Below are 22431 nucleotides of genomic sequence, written 5' to 3' on the forward strand. Positions count from 1 at the left end.
AGCTCGGGCACCAGCATCTGTCCTCTCCCGCTGCCGGCCAGCTACTGAGCGCTGTGGCTTGGCCTTTATACTTCCTGTCCCGCCCCTTGACTTCCGGGGGGCGGAGACAGGCGGCGGTGGCTCCGCCCACTCTGGTGGCTGTTCTGGCTCGTCCCTTCCAGGGGCGCCTGGGAGCCAGGTCGCCCCGCTACAAGCAGTATAAACAAGTCACATTGTCTGGATGAAATTTTAGTTTGTACGGACTTCGCTAGTGCTTTTTATGTTGCTTTTTGTAAAACTAGGCAAATCTCTAGAAGAGTTGATGTACCTCCTGGAAGACCTCTGCCTACCCCCAGGGGTTCGCGTGCCCCTGATTGAGAACCATGGATCTAGAGGGAGGAGAAGTACTCCAGCCCCTCAGCTGTCACCTCTCTTGGGTACAGACCCGCATCTCTCTCTCTCTCCTGACCAGGGGTTTTCCAGGCTGCACAGTTCCCGGCCTATGCTGTGAGATCCACAGCAAGCCAGAGCACTTAAAAGGCTTTGCTTCTCTCCAGGGGTTATGAGCACTGTAGGTGCTCATAGTTACAAGGTACCATCCAGCTCTTCCGAAGCAAGCACAGTTATCCTTAAGGTGAAAGCAGTCCAGAGAACACATTAAAAACAATCAAAAGGAACCTACACGCATGCCAGAGGACACCCCAACTCCAACTTTGGGCTCTGGCAGGTGGCAGCCCTGTAAAACCCACAGCTGGGTTTTCCCTCGAAGTTACAAGTTCATAACAACCAGGAATAGTTCAGTCAGTCTTTCCTTTCTACAGGGTGGACCTTTGATCTTGGCCTCGTGGAACAGCTGATCAGCAGACAAGCCTCAAAAGGCTGGGTTTACGCATCGCCGAAAGGGAGGGGGTGGGATTTGGATTCTCCTGCCCCTAGATACTCCCCAGCAAAACCACTTAATGTTTTTTGGTCCTAAAGGCCATTCTCATCTGGCCCTTGTTCAGTGGGTCTCACATCTCCCCTCTCCAGAGGTTACATACAATCCCGGCCCACAATAATACACAAACCATTCATTTAATACAGTGGACCCCAAAGAAACGTCAGCTTCATTCAATGAGGTCTCCCAAGGGTAGGGAAGGAAATTGTCATATCTGTTGCACTGCCCGTGCTGCATCTTTAACACTAGTCTGAATAGGTTATTGTTTGTTACCGCTTGCCTTGCAGTAGCTCCTAGGAGCCCCAGTCATGGCTCAGGACCCTACTGCGCTAGGCGCTGCACAAACACAGAACAGAAAGACAGACCCTGCCCCCGTTGACGGTCTCTATAGTTTCATAGTCACATTATCAGCTTTTCTTGATGGTGGAATCATGGCTTTCAAACTCTTCTTGAAGAACTACTGATTTCTATTCCCATTTCTCTGTCTTCATTTTTCTTCCCAATCCATTTGCCCTGCATTATATACTACTGCCAGACGCACAGCGGTCTGGGGATACAACACGGCCAGCAGCTCTCAGTCTTAACCGAGAGAGACGTTCCTATTACTTAAATTTTAAAGCCCCCTTCCCACCCTCTGGGCCCACCACACACACACACACACACACACACACTTCTTAGTAGAGGTGTATATGTTTGAAGGAGACTGTCTAGCTAAATGGCATCACTCAGACCTAACTCCAGTTCTGGATCTGATGAGGTGCAATCATCGTAAAAGGGAATTCTCTACTGGACAGAGCATTTCATTGAAGATGCCAGGGTGCCCCTGCCTCTGAGCATACCCCATATTGGGTGGGGAAAGTGGAGGGGAGGGGGGAGTTTTTTGGACTCTGTATGGAGCTGGACATCGTCCGAGAACGTGGCTGGGAGAGAGGAGTGAATAGCTTTGGAAGCAAGTTGCCAGACTCCTGCCTAGTGGGCAGAGAGCGCTGGTGGCCTCTGGGCTGGAATCTCCTGGAGAACCATGATCCTGGATGGAGGGAGAGTGGAACATCAGAGGTCCAGAGACTGTTTGGTTCTCTCTGCGTTTCAGCTCCAGTTAGGAGCAATCCAGGGCTCAAGGCATTTGTTTACGAGCTGTCCACAGCAGCTGCATTTCAAGTTTTCTTGCCCTCCCACGATCCTGGGAGCAGCCAGTGAAGAAAGCGAAATGCCATTACAGGGGGAAATAATGCTTGACGTTGCCCCACAAACTTTCATCCCCAAGAGCCAGCATCCAGTCTGAGCCACCACTACTTTGTCATCTCAGTCCCCAAGGTGGGGCGAGCTGAGGACATCTTCCCAGACCCTCTCTGAGCAGCACGGAGAGTGGATCCCAGCTCCATGACGATCCGGACAGGCATAGGGAACAAAGTGCAGAGGTGTGCAGCAAAGCAGGCAGCCTCAGGGTGTTTGATTCATTTGTGGGCGACTCCAGAGAGGTGAGCATACAGATCCCAGGCTTTGCAGACGGACCCAGGACTGGCATGCTGAATCCTGCCTCAGCGAGCAGAGCTGGACTAAGTGACCTCTTGAGGCCCTTCCAGCCTACGTGACTATGATTCTATGAAGAACACAGTATTAGATCTGTCAAATGAGACATAAAACCAAGTCTGATCTTTTAAGACTGACACTTTTCACAAATGCAGTGGCGGGTGGTTGGCTTAGAACAGCGGTTCTCAAACTGTGGGGTCGTGACTGTGTTGGCGGTAGACTTGCTGAGGCCCAAGCCCAAGCCCCACTGCCAGGGACCAAAGCCTGAAGGCTTCAGCCTGGGTGGTGGGGCTCAGGTTACAGGACCCCCACCTGGGGTTGAAGCCCTTGGACTTCGGCCCCCCCTGCCTGGGGCAGCGGGGCTCGGCTCAGGCTTCGGTCCCCCCTCCTGGGGTCGTGTAGTAATTTTTGTTGTCAGAAGGGGACCACGGTGCAAGGAAGTTTGAGAAACCCTGAGTTCGACCCATTGTCTTGGTCCACGTAACACTGCAAGGGAGGCACCCAGCCTCACTTTCCCCTTTTCTCAGGGCTCCTTTAACCTCCACACAATCTCTCTCGGGGCTAATGCCAACACTGCCCGGGGCTGGTTTAATAAGAGAAAGTTAAAAAAAAAAAAAGTCCTCAGGGTCCCCAAATAAAGTCCATCCCCATTTCCCACAACACAAAAGGTCCTATGCGGCTCTGGGGTCTTCTGCCCCATCCAGAGCTCTTCAGCCCTCGATAGCCAATCTCAGCCCTCTGGCTCCTTGGCCCAAACCCTCCTCCCAGTCTCCTGCAGCTTTACCACAACCTCTGCCACAGCTTCCTCTTGTATAAGGATCGGGTGCCTTCCCTTAAGCCCAGTTGGGCAGCAGGTAATCAGACACAGGTGCCCTGGACCCGCCCCCGCTTCCCCCTTTAAAGGGGCCAGTCACCCTGTGACAGCAACATTTCGATTTGAATAATACACCCCACTCCCTCAGCTCCGGCTGAGCCTTCAGCTGGCGACAGCATATTCTCTACTTCCTGTTGCTGTGCGCGGTTAACCAACAGCTGCGTTTCACCCCAGAGGGGTCTGCATTTCACTAGCAATTCCAAAATACTGGACTCAGGGTGAACCATCAGGTAGCCAAGTGCTTTGGGACCCAACTGGCCGAAATAATATTTGACACTTAAATACTGGTCTGTAGAGGAGAAGCTATTAAAGTTATTGCAACCCTGGAGCGGAGATTCCTCTCAGCTCCTCAGAAAGCCCTCTATTTTTCGCTTGCTTCATACTCTCCAGCCTTGAAGCTCCATCTCAGTCTAGAGGGTTCGTAGCCTCTGCAAGTCTGGGGAGCAAGACACCAGCCCCAGTGCTCAGCTCCTCTTGTTCTGTGTTTGGGGCAGAAACAGACTGGAAGGGAGGGGGAAAGCGTCTTCTAGCCCCCTGTGCTTTCTCTGTATCCTAATGCAACCAGAGGCCTTTCCCGTCCCCTGTCCACGTCACAGCAGCCTTAGGGCAGCCCTAATTTTTCTCTGCTTCCCATGAGAAGTACAGAATGGCTGTAGTACAGTGTGCTCGGACCGTCCTCTTCCTCACACCTTTATACCACCCGAGAGGCGTAAAAGGGCTTTAGTGTGGATGAGACTTGAGCCCAATGGGTTTAAGGGTGACTTAAATTCTCATCTCTTGCATGGGGGCACAGGGTGTAGCCCCAGGCAACAGGGCTGGCTCACTAAGGCGGTCTGGACAAACAAGCCGGGCTCTCCTTGACAGGTGAGAATGGTTTTGTTCCATCCAAATCTCATCCACGCGGAACGCAATCGGTCCCTGCATTTTACCCTGCTCCATAGTGCGAGGGCTGTGAAATTTAGGGTGGTAAATTTACAACATATGAAAGGAAACACTTCTTCACACAGCCTGTGGTACGCACTGCCCAGAGGGGCCAGAGAGTCCAGTGCTGGGGCTGCATTTCCCAAGGATTGGGGACTTTTAAGAGCAATATTATTGACAGCAAAACACGTTAGTATCAGTAACCAGACCTCAAGCTTCAGGGCATCGGCTGGTCAGGAAGGAATTTTCCCTCCCACGTGCAGCCTTGCACAATTTGCTAGGGGCCTCGTGGGTCATTTCAAAGCATTAACCATTGCAGGAAGCAACACGCTAGATTTCAATAAGCCACTGGGTTGATCTGGTTTGATGAGTCCTCTGGTCCTTTAAGACAGACACTGCATGCTCCTTTCCTGTTATCAGTAAGTCACAGTCACATAGCACCATCCCTTGTGACTGAAATGCCTGAAGGATGGCTTGGGCCTATTCAATTTTAAAACTTCTAAATACTAAAAAAATATAACCCAGCCACCACCACTGCAACCCCCACCCCCAGAAGCAATGACAGGCAAGCCAACAAAGAATTCCCTCCTGACCCTTAAGGGTGGTCAGCTCCGTCCCAGCATATATCTGACACAGGGCCTGCTAAATTACTGAATTCCACAGACGCTTAACGCTCTTAATATTACTCAGCTCCAGCTGCTTAGCTCGAATCCTATTCGCTGCTCTTCTCCGATTGCATTTCATTGAACTGCTCTGAAATATATTCCCTCTTCGCCTAAACCTGCGGGCCCGACTTCTGCGCTGTCTGGCGACTGCTAATTGGCTCGAAAATGTGTAATAGCTGAGCTAAGCACCAGTTCCTCCTCTCCTCTCGGCCCTTGACGGAGATAAAAATCACTGGCGAGATGTTTCTGAGTAATTCAAGTGGCATAAACCTTGAGGACCCAGATTAAGGCACTATGTGATTCAAGCACCACGTAGGACAGAAGACAACGAGGAGGAAGAGAATCCTGGGTTTTGGATTGGACCGTTAGAGGAAAAGATGCAAAATTCTGATCAGGATCCGGGATTGGAGGGTTTCAGAGCAAAGGGGCCATATTTCTTTGACACCATCCCCCACATGGTCAGATGTTAAGGGCCTTTCGGTCCCTTGCCCAGTCACGCCTGGATTGCTGCCCCCACCAGTTGGACTGGGCCCTGCCAGGAACAATTTGTAGAGTGGGGGTGCCGAGAGCCATTGCATCAAACTGTAAACCTTGTATATGATGGAAACCACTTCAAGCCAGGGGCAGAGTTGTCTCTAACTTTTCCCACCCATGTGTGACACATCACCTCCATATTGGTGTACATGGTGGGGCCGAGGGGTTCAGAGCGTGGGAGGGGGCTCAGGGATGGGGCAGAAGGTTCGTGTGCGGGGGTGTGTGTGTGAGAGCTCCAGCTGAGGGTGCGGGCTCTGGGGTGGGGCTGGGGATGAAGGGCTTGGGGTGCAGGCTGCCCCAGCGCTACGTTGGGGAGAGAAACTCCCCCCAGCTCGCTCTCTCCCTGCAGCAGCAATTGGGCTGGGGGAGAGGGGCGCCTTGCCCTGCCATGGCAAGTCCGGACCAGGAATGGGTGGGGGCCGTGGGAGGGGCGCGTCTCTCCCGGTCGCGGCAGGGCTAAGTTGGGGCCGGGAGAGAGGCAGCACCCCCAGCACGCCTAGCTCCAGCACCTCTGAGCCCTGCATTCGGTCTGTGGCACGGTGAAAAGATGCAGGCTGAGGAAATGACTGACCCATTGCACCGGATTCGGTAACTCCATTGATAACGAGGCAGGTCCCTGCAGAATTGTGTAGTGCAGGAGCCAGCCCCGGGATGGGAAACCTTTTCAAAGGAGACACACACTCTGCAGCTAGCAGCAGCAGAGTGATCCCAGAGCTCACACGTGCTTGGCGCCTCTCCTGCGGATGGGCTTTGCTCACTCCCACCATTATTAGGGGGGTCCCCCCGCTTCCAGCAATTCAATCCAGCCCCGGCATTATCACAAAGCTCAGAGCCTACTTTGCAGAAAGCAGATTTACTTGGCCTCATTCACGTCACATGCTCTCCAATTGTCTCCTAATGCACACGTCTCTTCTCCCACCTTGCGTGTACCACACGGACAGCTCCAGCAACCTCTGGGATCAGAGCAGCTGCAGGAAAAGATCCCAGCAGCCTGACGGGGACCTCTGCATGGCTACTCCAAGCCTATGGGACATCCACTGCCATGACTATCCTAGCATGGCATAGTCCCCTAGCAGCCATAGATCCATCACATGCAGGACACATACCACTCTCGGTCTTCCCAGTCAACTCCCATTGACCATAGGGGGCACGTGCCTGTGAAATATACAACATCTACAGACACCGGAAGGGTTCAAACCCCACGGAGGTGGGAAAAGTGGGGGAGGGGGACTCGGGGAAGTCCAAATTTGGGCTGCATAATACCGCTTTCTTATCCAGCACTTTACAAAGGAGAGCTGTACCATTATCCCCGTTTACATATGGAAACTGAGGCACAGAGTGGTGACTTGCCAAAGGTCACCCACCAGACCAATAGCAAAGCTGGGACTAGAATCCAGGTCGCCTGAGTCCAAATCCAATGCTCTGTCTACTAGGCAACACTTCCACCCGCTAGGTTTCAGAAGATAGCTGGTTCCTGGACTGCTCTGCAGTGGGCACACTGGATTGTCTATTAATCCATTGATAAGAATCATGCCCAGACAGTGAGGTCTACTTGACTATGGAAGAGTCTCCCAAGGGAAAGGGAGGAGCCCCATCGCTTGAGACATTTAAAACCAGTCTGGGCAAAGCCCTAGAAAATATAACATGTGAAAGATCCTTGCACTGGTCCCACTTACTCCTAATTGTGGGGCTTCTAGGACCCCAGGACAGTGCTGGGACTTAGGGTTCCTGTCAGCACGAGTAGAGGCTGCATGGATTTCTGAGACGGGAAGCAGGGTTTGCCACGCCCAGCGGCATGCCTGGAGGACGGATGTTTGTGCGTTCCCGCATCGGAACAGTGGCCACCAAGCAATATTGCCCCAGCGCAGCATAATGACGGGTGCAAGTACTGGGGTGATGATCTTGGAAACCCACCTGGCAAGAAGCAGCCACATGGCATTGAAACTGGGACAGACTCAATCAAGATGGGTGAAAATCCTTTCTCTGTAGCTGGACATTAATACCACGCTCATCATCACCAGGGCATCTAAGCACCCAGCTATACTCCTTTGGGTGGGGCCGAGCATCCCATTCACACTGGATGCCCTGAGACCCATGCTATCAACACCCTCCTGAACGGGACCCATCACCCAGCGACCCTGGCAATTGGCCTGCTGAGACCTGGAGACTCATTAATTTATTCCAAAGACTAAAGGAAACAAACAACCTGCTCCCGCAAGACAATGGAAGTGGCTCCGTCAGCTCCAGCTCCCCCGCTCCTAAGGGGGCCGGGGCTGGCTTATATCTGGATTGATGTTCCACCAAAGCGTAAGGGAGTCGGACTTGGAGGATAGATCATCATTTCAGCTCTGTTGCAGACAGACCTCAGCAGCGGGGTACTACGGTGCTAAAAACAGCAGTGTAGACCGGGGAGGCGCTGGCTGGGCTGTAGAGAGCTGTGTAGGACACACACACACACACACACACACAGGCCTCACGTGTCACTCGCCTGAGCCGTGCCCCACCATCGATGCTGCCATTTATACCGGTGCCGGGGGGAAAGCAGGGGATACTCCACATGCCGCTGTATGGAGTGTAGACGTACCTTCAGTAGGCACTAGGGGAGTTGACGGGGGTGAGAAGCATTAGCTTGTCTTTGGCAAGCGCTTTCAGCATGGAAAGTAATAATTAGTGATTTTCAGGTTGCCAGACAGGAGCCAAGGTGCAGCAGTATGATTCCTTTTGGCACATGGGGAAACCGAGGCACGGTGTTTAATGGACTTTTCTGAGGTCATAGAAGGAGCCAGGGGCAGGACCGTGATTAGAAACCAGTTCTGTGCTTAAACTAATAGATCAAACCCTCAGCATCAACCTCTGTCCAGCCACAGACGAGGTCAGGCTCCATCCAACCAATTCCCTGAGCTCTCCACTGCTTTGTAATCTACAAGAAGCCTAGGAGATCAGTAATTTCACATGACACCAGTGCTGGGGCGTTGCTGAGCTCTGCAAGCCAATGAGTCCGTGAGGAGAGCCAACAGAACCACACGAGCAGTCACACTCCCATCACGGGGAGGGTCAGGAAAACGCAGCCCAGAGGCCCTGCAAACCAGCCACTCACTTACCGTTCTGCAGCTCCGAGTCCGTACCAACATCTGCGTCCGTCGGGGCACGTGGGGGCTGGGAAGCTTTACATGGCAAACGTTTCTGCACAGCAGGTCGGCGATCGTCTGGAGAAAGCGAGAGACAAAAAAATAATAATCATGCACTCCAGCCTCCAAAGGGAGGGGTTTTGAACCGTCTTCTTGGATTATCGTCAGGCACTGACGTCACTGCATACGCCAATGGAAAGGTAATTTCCCCTTGAAGTGCAATACGGTTCTGGATCTGACCCAGGCCCCCTCAGATCTGCCATTTCTAGGTACTAATAACAATCCTGTTTCCACAGTATTTTTGACCCTGAAGGATCCATTAGAAACGGAAGGGTCGTTGGACCCTGCACTGAACGGTTGCCACCTCTGGGTGGGATGCTTACCAGCACTGCTACACTGCCCCAGAATTAAGAGTGGGAAGCTGTAGCAAGTGTGACAGACCCACACCAGTGGGGTACAGGAGTCTGGTAGACGGCAAATATACTGGTCACTGGATGAGTAGTTTTCTGTTCCCTGAGTGACCAGAGCAGGGGCTGCACTAGAGTAATCAGGAACCTGCTAGAACCAGTTAAGGCAGGCAGGCTAATTAGGACACCTGGAGCCAATTAAGAAGAAGCTGCTAGAATCAATTAAGGCAGGCTAATCAGGGCACCTGGGTTTTAAAAAAGGAGCTCACTTCAGTTTGTGGTGGGAGTGTGATGAGCTGGGAGTAAGAGGTGCAAGGAGCTGAGAGGGTGTGCTGCTGGAGGACTGAGGAGCACAAGCGTTATCAGGCACCAGGAGGAAGGTCCTGTGGTGAGAATAAGGAAGGTGTTTGGAGGAGGCCATGGGGAAGTAGCCCAGGGAGTTGTAGCTGTCATGCAGCTGTTACAGGAGGCACGATAGACAGCTGCAGTCCACAGGGCCCTGGGCTGGAACCCGGAGTAGAGGGCGGGCCCAGGTTCCCCCAAACCTCCCATTTAACCTGGACTGTGGGTTCTTCCAGAGGGGAAGGTCTCTAGGCTATTCCCCAACCCACATGGTGAATCTCTGAGGCAAGAAAATCCACCAATAAGCGCAGGACCCACCAAGATAGAGGAGGAACTTTGTCACACAGTGTGGTCACCCCGCTCCTGCCCGGAGGGGTTAAAACAGCTTGGGGAGAGGGCTGCTCTGGGAAGAGAAAAACCTAGGCTGATTGGGGAAGCAGCCTCAGCTGGGGCCAGGCCACAGCTGGCCCTATAAAAGGCTGTGGGCCAGGAGCTCGCTCAGAGCCTCTCTCTGGCAGTAGGGAGAGATGGGCCTGGCTGCTTGGGAGCACAGCAAAGTACCTAGAGTGGAGCAGGGCTGGGGGAAAGGCCAGAGGAGCTGGGGAGCTCCGGCCTGGAAAACCCCCAGGCTGCAGGCCTTGCTAAAGGCTGGAAAAGGTCCTGGGGTTGCAGAGGGGCAGCCCAAGGATAGGCAGAGGCAGCAGGTGCAAACCCCTGATGATGAGTGGCAGTCTGCCCCAGGGAGCGAGGGCTAGGTGATGACTGGCAGAGGCCATAGACTGAGGTGAGGTGGGGGTTCCCCAGGGAGGGGAGACCCAGATCTGTGGAGGGTTACTGCCAGGGGGCAGCACCCTGGCCTGAAAGGGGCACCGGAGTCCAGGAGAGACTCGGGCCCAGCGGCAAGTGGGACACCGGCCTGCAGAGAGCGCTCCGGAGCTGGAAACGCTAATTCCCTGGATGACCAGCAGGAGGCGCCGCACCGGTGAGTCCCACCCCATGACAGAAGCGAAGATGACGTCCATTGAGGTTGTGAGGCAGAAGTGTAGGGAGGCAGGAGGCACTTACCCACATTGGAGTTTTGGCCTGTGTGCTGGGGCTAGAACCACTGATTCAGCCATGATGTTCAATGACATTGAGCCAGGACCTCATATCTGATATCGCATCTGAAGGATGGCGCTGCTTACCAGCAGGGCCGACCCTAGGCCAAATGGTGTCAGATGTGTGGAGCACCTTCAGTGCCCACCCGCCCATTTATTAAACTTGAATACCTGCCCTTGCAGTAGTAGGATTTTATGTTTGAATTTTGCATAATTTAGAATAAAAAATAAAGAATAATCAAATAATAATGTAGCACCTTTTAAAAGTATTGATATGATTTAACCATATCCTGCCAGCCATCCTTTTTGAAGAGCAGAAAGGAATGGCCTAATACGCCATTGGTAGAAATGCATCAGCCAGAATTTCTTTGTGTCTGGACTAATTTCAAGGCAGTAACAGACTTTTGAGGGTCACCAAGTTGTTGTAGGTTTAGCATTTTAAAATAAGTAAAAGAATGCCATGATTGTTTTCTTTTGCATTGCAACTTGATGTTCCCGTTCAAAATGTTCGGCGTAAATTAATTCTGTTTTGTGTGCGAATAAAAAGTGTGTGTGTGTTAAAAGAGAAATGTAAAGGCCATCGCTGAACCAGATGGTCTGGGGAGGAACCGGAGACAGATGCAGGGGCACCCGGAGGCTGCAACACGCCCCTATTGAAATGTCAAAGCAAAGCAGATTGACGACTCTAAAAATAAGACAGGCACCTATCAATGAGGACAAAATAGCTGTAATCAAAACCAACATGAAAACTCCCTAAAACACTTAATACAAAAAAACAAAATCAAAAATAAGAAAAAAGATTTATAAAAAACCAAGCACTCGTCAAACAACAAATTGATTACAGCATGACAGTGCAAAACTCATCGGTCCCAATGAGGAAAAACTCATTATATAAACAGGTTTCAGAGTAGCAGCCGTGTTAGTCTGTATCCATTGTCTACAGCCAAGCTCTAAGATATAACCGCATTTGCTCCAATCCCTCAGATAGAGACAAGCATCTACAAGATCTCTATCAAGCATTTTTAAAACTACAATACCCACCTGCTGAAGTGAAAAAACAGATTGACAGAGCCAGACGAGTACCCAGAAGTCACCTCCTACAAGACAGGCCCAACAAAGAAAATAACAGAACACCACTAGCAGTCACCTTCAGCCCCCAACTAAAACTTCTCCAGCGCATCATCAGAGATCTACAACCTATCCTGAAAGATGATCCTTTACTCTCACAGATCTTGGGAGACAGACCTGTCCTCGCTTACAGACAACCCCCCAACCTAAAGCAAATACTCACCAGCAACCACACATCACTGAACAAAAACACTGACCCAGGAACCTATCCTTGTAATAAAGCCCGATGCCAACTCTGTCCACATATCTATTCAAGTGACATCATCATAGGACCTAATCACATCAGCCATACCATCAGGGGCTCGTTCACCTGCACATCTACCAATGTGATATATGCCATCATGTGCCAGTAATGCCCCTCTGCCATGTACATTGGCCAAACCGGACAGTCTCTCCGCAAAAGAATTAATGGACACAAATCTGACATCAGGAATCATAATACTCAAAAACCAGTGGGAGAACACTTTAACCTGTCTGGTCATTCAATGACAGACCTGCGGGTGGCTATCTTACAACAGAAAAACTTCAAAAACAGACTCCAATGAGAGACTGCTGAGCTGGAATTGATATGCAAACTAGATACAATCAACTCAGGATTGAATAAGGACTGGGAATGGCTGAGCCATTACAAACATTGAATCTATCTCCCCTTGTAAGTATTCTCACACTTCTTATCAAACTGTCTGTACTGGGCTAGCTTGATTATCACTTCAAAAGTGTTTTTTCTCTTACTTAATTGGCCTCTCAGAGTTGGTAAGACAACTCCCACCTGTTCATGCTCTCTGTATGTGTGTGTATATATATCTCCTCAATATATGTTTCACTCTACATGCATCCGAAGAAGTGGGCTGTAGTCCACGAAAGCTTATGTTCTAATAAATTTGTTAGTCTCTAAGGTGCCACAAGTACTCCTGTTCTTTTTATATAAATGGGGGCCTTGCCATGAAACTTTGGGTTCGTCCTGCCAAGACTTCCCTGGAGCATCATGTCATGACTGACGGAACCCGGCTCCCCCCTACCCGTGATCAACCTAGCTGGCCACTAGATTGATCTGGACTCTGGACTAGTAACTATAACATTAACTGGTGGGAGTGTGTGTATGTGTATGCATATGCTAACGATTGTATCTTCAATAAATGGGGCGTATTGCCTTTTCCCCTAAAAAAGATCCCATGTGCTTTTTAAGCATAACACCCTGGTGCCCTAAGCCCAGTACCTGCCCCCAAGTCCGGCACTCCAGACAGTCGCCTGGGTCACCTGCCCTCAAATCCGGCCCTGCTTATCAGCACCAAGCTAGTTCAACGCAGGCTCGGAAGAAAAAGCACTTCCTACCCAATCAAGCCTCCCATTTCCTGCAGCTTCTATCCAGGTTCTGATCGAGCCAAAATTTGCTGAGATTGCAAGCTCAGACTAGTTCCCTTGGATCGCAATGGCCCTGGCTGGCCGTAGAAGTGATGAATCTACGTTCCATACTGCCACTCCAGAGCTGTGGGCTAGGAAGTCTCTTCATGCAACATGCATTGGTACGGCTTTACTAGAGTATTTATTAATTCACTGGATTCATTTCAAACTCACTTTGTGCCTAAAAAAAAGGTCTTATTCGTTGTAAAAATCTCCCTTCTTTGGATGGGGAGCCAGCTAGTATCCATTTATGTATTATAAATGATCCCAAACCTAGGCTGAGCTTTCACAGAGCTGTTTTATTCAGGCTGTGAATGAAAAAACGTGCCCTTGCTTTGGGGTGTATGGCCAGGGAGCCACACACCTCTCCCATCTCCAAGCCCTCTCTCCCACCAATCCCTCCTCTCAGATCTGCAGCACGTTGCCATGAGGAGCATCAAAGGAGGACAGAAATGTACAAGGTGGATAAAAAGATCTCCCGTGGGATCGATAACACCCTGATAACAGAAGCCATAACAGCAGTTTAATAAAGCCAAGCCTCCTCTTTGGCAGATCTAGATCCAACAGGGGATTCGTAGCTGAATGAGAGAGAAGCTGAAACCGAGATCTGAAGATAGTCTATAACCAGCTGTATGTGTTTTCTTTTTCTACAAGTGAATTTAGTACTGGGGAAAGGTGCCAGACTGGCAGCCCTGCTGAGAGAAGGCCTGGTTCATCCTGAGGACACTGACAGGTCACGTTGGTGGTGATCTTGGGGGGTTCACCTTCCTTTGCAGCACAGAATGAAGGTCGCTTGCTGGGATCATCTGGACACATCTCACTTCATCAATTCCTGGCCACTGGTGCACCGTGCTCCCTCCTATTCTTTGCCTGTGGTACACAGTAGTTTAGTCTCCTGAGGGCTGTAATCCTTTGGTCTAATTCTGGTTGTTGGGCTAGTGGGCGGGTAGCTGGGCGGGTAGCTGGGTGGGATTGGTGGCTTGGGATACAAAGGAGGTCAGACGAGATGATCTGCTGGTGCCTTAGTGCCTTAAACTCTACGGCAATGTGGGCATAGGACAGTGCATGGCAGGCAGGACACACTTCCCATCCCTGTCTCCTCACCTGTGTGCCTCGACACGGAGCTGGAGAGCCCACGGGTAAGGGAAGGCATTCACTTTCCGTGGCCAGTCAATCTTTGTGCCACCAAACTCTGCCAGCTGCAATGTGGGTTTGCAACAACCCAGAGATCCACTGGGTTTCCTAGTCACACTCCTGACTGCGGCTGGGAAGGTGTCTGCCAGGCCACTACAGACCTTGCCTTCCTCTGCCCAGCAGAACATAAGAAAGGCCATACTGGGTCAGACCAAAGATCCATCTAGCCCAGTATCCTGTCTTCCGACAGTGACCAATGCCCAGTGCCCCAGAGGGAATGAACAGAACAGGGAATCATCAAGTGATCCATCCCCTGTCGCCCATTCCTAGCTTCTGGCAAACATAGAGTGACCAGATGAGAGGAAGAAAATATTGGGACACCGGAGGGGGGATCTGCAGGGGGACCAAAAAAAAAAAAAAAGCCGAGTGCCGGCAGAGCGAAATATCGGGACAAATTGCGTCTCGACCAGAGATCGGTCGGGACACGGGACAAACACCTAAAAATCGGGACGGTCTGGTCACCCTAGGCAAACAGTGGCTAGGGACACCATCCCTGCCCATCCTGCCTAATAGCCATTGATGGCCTGTACTTTGGCTGAAGGATTGGGCCCATTTTATTATAATATGAATGAGGGCCACGGAGCTAACAAGCCCTGACTTCTGCAATTACCTGGGACTCCTGCCTGGCTGGGGAGACCTGCTAGGCAATCAGATCCCGCCTTCAGCACAGGGTATTCTAAAGCAGCCTATTCCCACAGCCTGCCTGTGTCTCACAGATCAGCTACCCACCTGAAAACTGTCTCTCTCATGCCTCACTCAACTGCTTTCTCCTAGAACAATGAGCCGGAGGTGGCAATCTTTCCCCACCCCGTAATCAGCGCTGCGGCAGGCTGCATTATACTCCCAGAATCGTGACTTCTGCCTTCTCCCCTCTGTGGGCTGCATTTCCCAGCGCACCCCGGGACAACTTGCTCCCCGGTTTCCCATTGGCTGGCTTTTTTCAAAACAACGGCCTCTGGTGACTGGGGAGAAGGGAGGAAAATATCAGGGAAGGGGAGGCAGGGAAAATAATCCAAGAGCTTTTTGTCAAAGGCAAAGGGACGTGAGTTGATGTGTGTCAGCTTCCACTCAAGCTGGTAAAGGCCGGGCCCATCCCTATTCTTGCTTGGTCTGGTCAGCGCTACCAAGAGCTGCAAAAATGGAGTTAACGTTCATTCTTTGCTAAGCACCGATGCGCCCACCACTGTACGAGATACCAATAAAGACAAGCCGTGCCCTAGTTCTGACACCATGGATTCCAAGAGCCCCCTCGGGGACGTGTTCTGCTCCTGCGGTGATGGGAGCGATATAAACACACTGACAGATGGACAGAGCACGTCCATGGTCTCTACCACTCCCATGGGCACTGGCTCGACCGCCACAATATTGCCCTCGACTTGGTTTTAATTCAGGATGATGGTGATGCACGAGAGATCAAATTCTCTGCTGGAGTTCGCTTCGCTGACGTCAATGGGACGTGCTTAAAGTTAAGTGCTTTGCTGAACCGGGACCCCACTCCTCCACCACACATGCTGCTGTGCAAAGTGTCTGCGTGGCAAACTCACCCAGAGAATAGCTGGGGAAAAAAGAAGCATCATTTAAAATTCCCCACGCTGGGCAGCATTGGCAGGTCAATCTTTCTGGTGCAGCTGACTTGCCAAGCTCATCTTTCCTAAGAGGGGGGAGCAGCACTGGGAATTGGGCATTGGACCCTGTAGTAGTTCCGGGGTGGGGCTCGTCCCTTCCTGGGGCGCCTGGAAGCCAGGCCGCCCCGCTACAAAGCGAATAACAGTTCTGAGCTCAGGCCCTTTGGGCAGGGGCTGAGCACACAATTAACAGTTCTGAGCTCAGGGCCTTTGTGCAGGGGCTGAGCACACAATTAACAGTCCTGAGCTCAGGCCCTTTGTGCAGGGGCTGAGCAGACAATTAACAGTTCTGAGCTCAGGCCCTTATGCAGGGGCTGAGCAGACAATTAACAGTTCTGAGCTCAGGCCCCTATGCAGGGGCTGAGCAGACAATTAACAGTTCTGAGCTCAGGCCCCTATGCAGGGGCTGAGCAGACAATTAACAGTTCTGAGCTCAGGCCCCTATGCAGGGGCTGAGCAGACAATTAACAGTTCTGAGCTCAGGCCCTTATGCAGGGGCTGAGCAGACAATTAACAGCTCCGGCCCTGGGTCAGGGCGGGGCAGCAAACCAATAGTCAGTCAGAGGCCCAGGCCTTGTAGCAGGGGCTGGGTCAGTTTGGGTTAGCCCAGGCCCTAGGTCAGGGCAGGGCAGCCAACGGATAGTCTGTCACGGGCCCAGGCCCCTTGGACAAGGAGGAGGAGAGACTGCCACCCGGCGCGGGGTGGCAGGGGGGAACACAGGCCCGCCCACTCTGGCGGCTTTTCTGGCTCATCCCTTCCTGGGGCGCCTGGAAGCCAGGCCGCCCCGCTACACGGCCCCCCCCTCAAGGCTGGCTCCCGGGTACCGGGGCCAGACCCTTCCATACCTCCTAGGCGGGAAAGGAAGTCGGCGTTTGCGTGGTCTCTCCCAGCCCGATGGCGAACGGTGAAGGCATAAGGTTGCAGCGCTAAGTACCACCGCTGCAGCCGCATATTATGGTCCTTCATGCGGGCCAACCACTGGAGAGCAGAGTGGTCGGTGACCAAGATGAAAGGGGCTCCCAGGAGATAGTACCGCAGGGCGTCACAAGCCCACTTCGCGGCTAGGGCTTCCTTTTCCACCACGGCATAGTTCTTTTCTCGGGGGAAGAGCTTCCGACTGATGTAAAGGACCGGGTGCTCTTCGCCGCCAACCTCTTGGGAGAGGACCGCCCCGAGACCCACCTCCGAAGCGTCGGTTTGCAGGATGAAGGCCTGCTTGAAATCGGGGCTATATAAGACTGGCTCTTGACACAGGCTTGTCTTGAGGGCTTGAAAGGCTTCGTCACACTCACGGGTCCAGACCACTTGCCGGGGGCTTTCCTTCGTTAAGAGTCCCGTCAAGGGGGCTGCGATCGCCGCAAAGTGGGGAATGAAGCGTCGATAATACCCCGCTAGCCCCAGAAACTGGCGTACTTGCCGTTTCGTGGTGGGCGGGGGGCAGGTCGCAATGGCCTGCACCTTGTCCACCAGCGGTTTCACCTGGCCGTGCCCGATAGCGTACCCCAGATACTTAGTTTCTTGTCGGCCGATGCAACACTTCTTCGGGTTGGCCGTTAACCCGGCGGCCCGCAGGGATCTCAGGACGGCGGCGACCTGTTCCAGATGGTTTTCCCACTGCGGGCTGTAAATGACTACGTCGTCCAAATAGGCCGCCGCGTAGTCTTGGTGGGGGAGGAGGAGGCGGTCCATCAGGCGCTGAAACGTGGCCGGGGCTCCGTGGAGGCCGAAGGGCATTCGAGTAAACTGGTATAGGCCCGTAGGGGTGGCGAATGCAGTTTTCTCCCTTGAAGTAGGATCCAGGGGGATTTGCCAATACCCCTTGCTGAGGTCCAGGGTCGTGATGTAACGAGCTCCACCTAACCGAGCCAACAGCTCGTCTATCTGGGGCATGGGGTAGGCATCGAACTTGGAGATGGCGTTCACACGTCTAAAGTCGATGCAGAACCGTTGGGAGCCGTCGGGCTTCGGTACCAATACGATGGGGCTTCGCCACTCGCTGTGCGAGGGTTCAATCACGCCCAGGTCCAGCATCGCCCGTACTTCCTCATCCACGGCGCCTCTCCGGTGATAAGGCAAGGGTCTGGTCGCGCCGCGAATCACCACCCCAGGCTCCGTTTGGATCCTATGGTACACCAGGGAGGTGGCTCCTGGTTGGGCAGTGAAGGTGTGACGGAATGCTCGTAGGAGGCACCGGGTTTGCTTGAGTTGTTCTTCCGTCAGGGTCTCCCCAAGTTGGGGTTCCTCAGGGTCCCGGGTATGGGCTACCTGGGGCCCTAGCTCGGGCTCTGGTGGGTAGGGGTTAATCAAAAGCCCTTCTCGTTCCCGCCAGGGCTTGAGCAGGTTGATGTGGTACTGCTGTATCCGCTTCTTTCGGTCGGGCTGGTCGATCTCATATGTAACCGGGCCCACTTTCCGGACCACCTCATATGGTCCTTGCCAGCGAGCCAGAACCTTCGACTCACTGGAGGGGAGAAGGAGTAATACCCGGTCTCCGGGTAAGAAGTCCCGTGCTTGGGCGTCCCGGTTGTAGGCCTGGGCTTGCGTCTCCTGGGCGGCTTTCAAATTCTCTTGGGCCCGGTCTCCCGCTTGCTTAAGACGCTCCTGGAGCTGGATCACGTACTTTAAGAGTCCCTGGGCCGGTGACGGGGTTTGCTCCCAAGTTTCCCTCACTAGGTCCAATAGGCCTCGCGGTCGACGGCCGTAGAGCAGCTCGAACGGCGAGAATTTCGTCGACGACTGGGGGACCTCTCGGACCGCTAGGAGCAAGGGTGGGAGTAGCTGGTCCCATCGGCGAAGGTCTTCCGGGGGGAACTTACGGAGCATGTCTTTTAAGGTCCGGTTAAACCTCTCGACCAGCCCATCCGTCTGGGGATGATAGACTGACGTTCGCAGTTGCTTGACCCCCAGAAGCTCACACACCTGGCGGAGCAACCGCGACGTAAAGTTTGTCCCTTGATCCGTGAGGATCTCGCGGGGTAGGCCGACACGGGCAAAAATCTTCACTAGCTCATCAGCGATGGTGCGGGCTGTAATGTTCCGGAGGGGAATTGCCTCGGGGAACCGGGTAGCATAGTCCAACATCACCAAGATGTATTGAAACCCTGCACTGCTTTTGGGAAGGGGCCCCACTAGGTCCATGGCCACGCGCTCGAAGGGTGTCTCAATCAGGGGCATCGGGATCAACGGGGCCTTGGGAGTCCGGGCCGGGGCAGCCAACTGGCAGCGCGGGCAGGAATTACAGTAGTTCTTCACCTCCTGGTACACCCCTGGCCAGAAGAAGCGTCCCAAAATCCGGGCCAGGGTTTTCTCGTGACCGAGGTGCCCAGCCGCGGGGACGTCATGGGCCAACTTCATGACGGACTGTCGATGAGGCCGGGGAACGAGGAGTTGGGTTCGGGTCTCCCCCGTGTGGGGGTCCCGCTCGACCCGATACAGGCGGTCTTGCCGCAACTCAAAGTGTGGCCACTGGGCCGCTCGACCGGGGTCGAGGATAGTCCCATTCGCCATGGCCAATTGTTCGTATGCTCGCTGAAGAGTGGGGTCGGCCCGTTGGTCCCGGCAGAAGTCCATGGTGGCCGAGGAATCCGTCGCCGCCCCTCGGGAAGCATCCTCTGGTTCTCCGGCCGAGCTGGTTGGCTCGGGGGTTTCCCTTTCCTCTCCTTCACTCTCGGGGGTCTCCCCTTCTAGGGTGGGCATGGCCCGCGGGTCGTCTCCTGCGTGCCGGCGGAGGAGTGCTGGAAACTCCGGCCAGTCTCGGCCCAGGATCACGGGGTATGCCAGTCGTGGGGCCAGTCCCACCACCATTGATCGGGTGACCCCCTCGATCGTCAGCTGGGCCCGGGTACTCAGGTAGGGCCGTACGTCTCCATGGATGCACTGCAGGCGAATTTCACCCAATCGGGCGTCAGCCGGGGGACCGAAGCGTTGGCGGACTAGCGTCTGTCCGCAGCCCGAGTCGAGGAGGGCCACCGTCGGGTATCCTTCAAGGACCACCGGCACGGTGATCTTAGCCGCCTGGGAAGGACGGGCCCGAGCCTCCCCTGCACAGACCTGGCCAAAGGTACACTCCAGCCCTGGGCAATCCCGCTGGAGATGGCCGTACTCCCCGCAGGAGAAACAGGGCCCCGGGGTGGCCTGCCCCGTCCGGGGCCGGACGCCAGGGGGGGGTCCCGGCGGACTTCGGTGGTCTTTTTGCCCTATGGGGGTCGGGGTCCGAGCGGGTCGCCCGGGTGCCACCGGGGCCCGAGTCCCACCCTCGGCTCCCCGGGACGAAATCCGTGAATCTGCTCGAGCGGGTGTTCCTTTCTTCTCGGGGGTAGGGCGCTCCGCCCCGGGTGGGGGCCCTCGGAGTCCTGGGCCTATCGGCGTGTCAGCCGCGAGGAAGTCCTCCATTAGGGACACGGCGGCGGTCAGGGTCGCTGGTCGGTGCCGGAGGACCCAGGCCCGCCCCCGTGGTGGAAGAACATGGGTGAACTGCTCCAGCAGCACCTGTTCCATTACCTCCTCCGACGTCCGGTGCTCGGGTTGTAACCACCGCTTGCAGGTTTCCCGGAGTTCCTGAGCCACCTGCCGAGGTCGGGCCCCCGTGGGGTAGGTCAGACTCCTAAACCGCTGCCGGAAAGTCTCGGGGCTCACATCCAGGGCATCAAGAATGGCAGCCTTTACTTGGCTGTAGTCTTGGGCGGCTTCCACCGACAGGCCTCGGTAGACCATCTGCGCCGTCCCAGTCAGGTATGGGGCTAATATGGAAGCCCATAGCTCCGGGGCCCAACCGGCGACAACGGCCACCCGCTCGAAGGTGACGAGAAAGGCTTCGGGGTCATCGCCGGGCACCATTTTCGTCAGCCGGATCGGGGGGCTGGGCCGCGTAGTCCCGGCCGCGCCTCCAGGCTGGGCCAGCGTCGCTGCGAGTTGCTGGAGACATTCCCGCTGGAACTCCTGCTGCTGGGTGACCAGGTCTTGCACGAGCTGGTTCCGTTGAGTTCCAAGCTGCTCCATGAGCTGCTGCTGCTGTTGCAGCTGTGCGGCCTGCTGCTCCCTTTGCTGTTGCAGCTGGGCCGCCTGCTGCCGCTCCTGGGTTTCTGTCACCAGGGCCAAGAGCTGGGACAGATCCATGTCTCGGGAGGGGGATCTTTCTCCCCCGGCCCCTCTCTCCCCGGAGTCGAGGGTTCGCGCCCACATCCTGGGCGGAACTCCTGCCTGGCTCGCCACGTGTAGTAGTTCCGGGGTGGGGCTCGTCCCTTCCTGGGGCGCCTGGAAGCCAGGCCGCCCCGCTACAAAGCGAATAACAGTTCTGAGCTCAGGCCCTTTGGGCAGGGGCTGAGCACACAATTAACAGTTCTGAGCTCAGGGCCTTTGTGCAGGGGCTGAGCACACAATTAACAGTCCTGAGCTCAGGCCCTTTGTGCAGGGGCTGAGCAGACAATTAACAGTTCTGAGCTCAGGCCCTTATGCAGGGGCTGAGCAGACAATTAACAGTTCTGAGCTCAGGCCCCTATGCAGGGGCTGAGCAGACAATTAACAGTTCTGAGCTCAGGCCCTTATGCAGGGGCTGAGCAGACAATTAACAGCTCCGGCCCTGGGTCAGGGCGGGGCAGCAAACCAATAGTCAGTCAGAGGCCCAGGCCTTGTAGCAGGGGCTGGGTCAGTTTGGGTTAGCCCAGGCCCTAGGTCAGGGCAGGGCAGCCAACGGATAGTCTGTCACGGGCCCAGGCCCCTTGGACAAGGAGGAGGAGAGACTGCCACCCGGCGCGGGGTGGCAGGGGGGAACACAGGCCCGCCCACTCCACTGTGTTCCAGCCCGGGGCCCTATCCGCAGCAGTCCGTCTGCCGCGCAGTCAGTGGGGATCCTGACCGCAACACACTGACATGGGTTCGGGGTCTGCTATCCCCGGGCCACTTCCCATCTCCTCCTCCATGGGTACCTGCTCCTCCTGAGTTCCGTCTGCTGGGTCACAGATCATGGGCTCCTCCGGGCCCCGAGCACCAGGTAGGTCTGTCACTCCCTCTGGGCCCTCGGCGGGGGGAAGCTCAGACTGCTCCTCAGGGTACCGGGCTCTCGGCAGGCTCGGCCAGTCCTCCTCAGGGTACCGGGCTCTCGGCAGGCTCGGCCAGTCGTCCTCGGGATACCGGGCTTTCGGCAGGCTCGGCCAGTCCTCCTCAGGGTACCGGGCTCTCGGCAGGCTCGGCCAGTCCTCCTCAGGATACCGGGCTCTCGGCAGGCTCAGGTCCGCGGGAGCTCGGGCACCAGCGTCTGTCCTCTCCCGCTGCCGGCCCGCTACTGAGCGCTGGGGCCTGGCCTTTATACTTCCTGTCCCGCCCCTTGACTTCCGGGGGGCGGGGACAGGCCGCGGTGGCTCCGCCCACTCTGGCGGCTTTTCTGGCTCATCCCTTCCTGGGGCGCCTGGAAGCCAGGCTGCCCCGCTACAGACCCCCATCACCATGGGCCTCTCTCCACTCTCAGTGCCCCAGATTGTCTATGGCAGGGATTAGGAGGCCTAGATTAGAATCTTCATCCATGCTCAAGGCAGGGTTATTTTAAAAACCCATGGAAATTCTCAGACAAAAAACTTTGTTAACCTCAAATTCTAGATGTTAAGTGACATTAAAAATACAAGCCAAGAATGTTATCATTAAGGATGCCTAAATATTAAAAAAAATAGAATAAT

At 54.5% G+C, this 22431-nt stretch overlaps 1 protein-coding gene across 3 annotated transcripts in view; it reads right to left on the reverse strand.

The window, feature by feature from the left end:
- The window catches only part of LINGO3 (leucine rich repeat and Ig domain containing 3), a 128220-nt gene that overhangs the window by 74957 nt on the left and 30832 nt on the right, over positions 1-22431 (reverse strand). For all 3 annotated transcript variants that reach the window (XM_054013950.1, XM_054013948.1, XM_054013949.1), the window contains exon 2: positions 8542-8646. The gene's annotated coding sequence lies outside the window, so the exon portion shown is untranslated. The remainder of the gene's footprint in view (positions 1-8541; positions 8647-22431) is intronic.

This window comes from Malaclemys terrapin, chromosome 24 (genome assembly GCF_027887155.1).
Source record: "Malaclemys terrapin pileata isolate rMalTer1 chromosome 24, rMalTer1.hap1, whole genome shotgun sequence".
NCBI classification, from domain to species: Eukaryota; Metazoa; Chordata; order Testudines; family Emydidae; genus Malaclemys; species Malaclemys terrapin.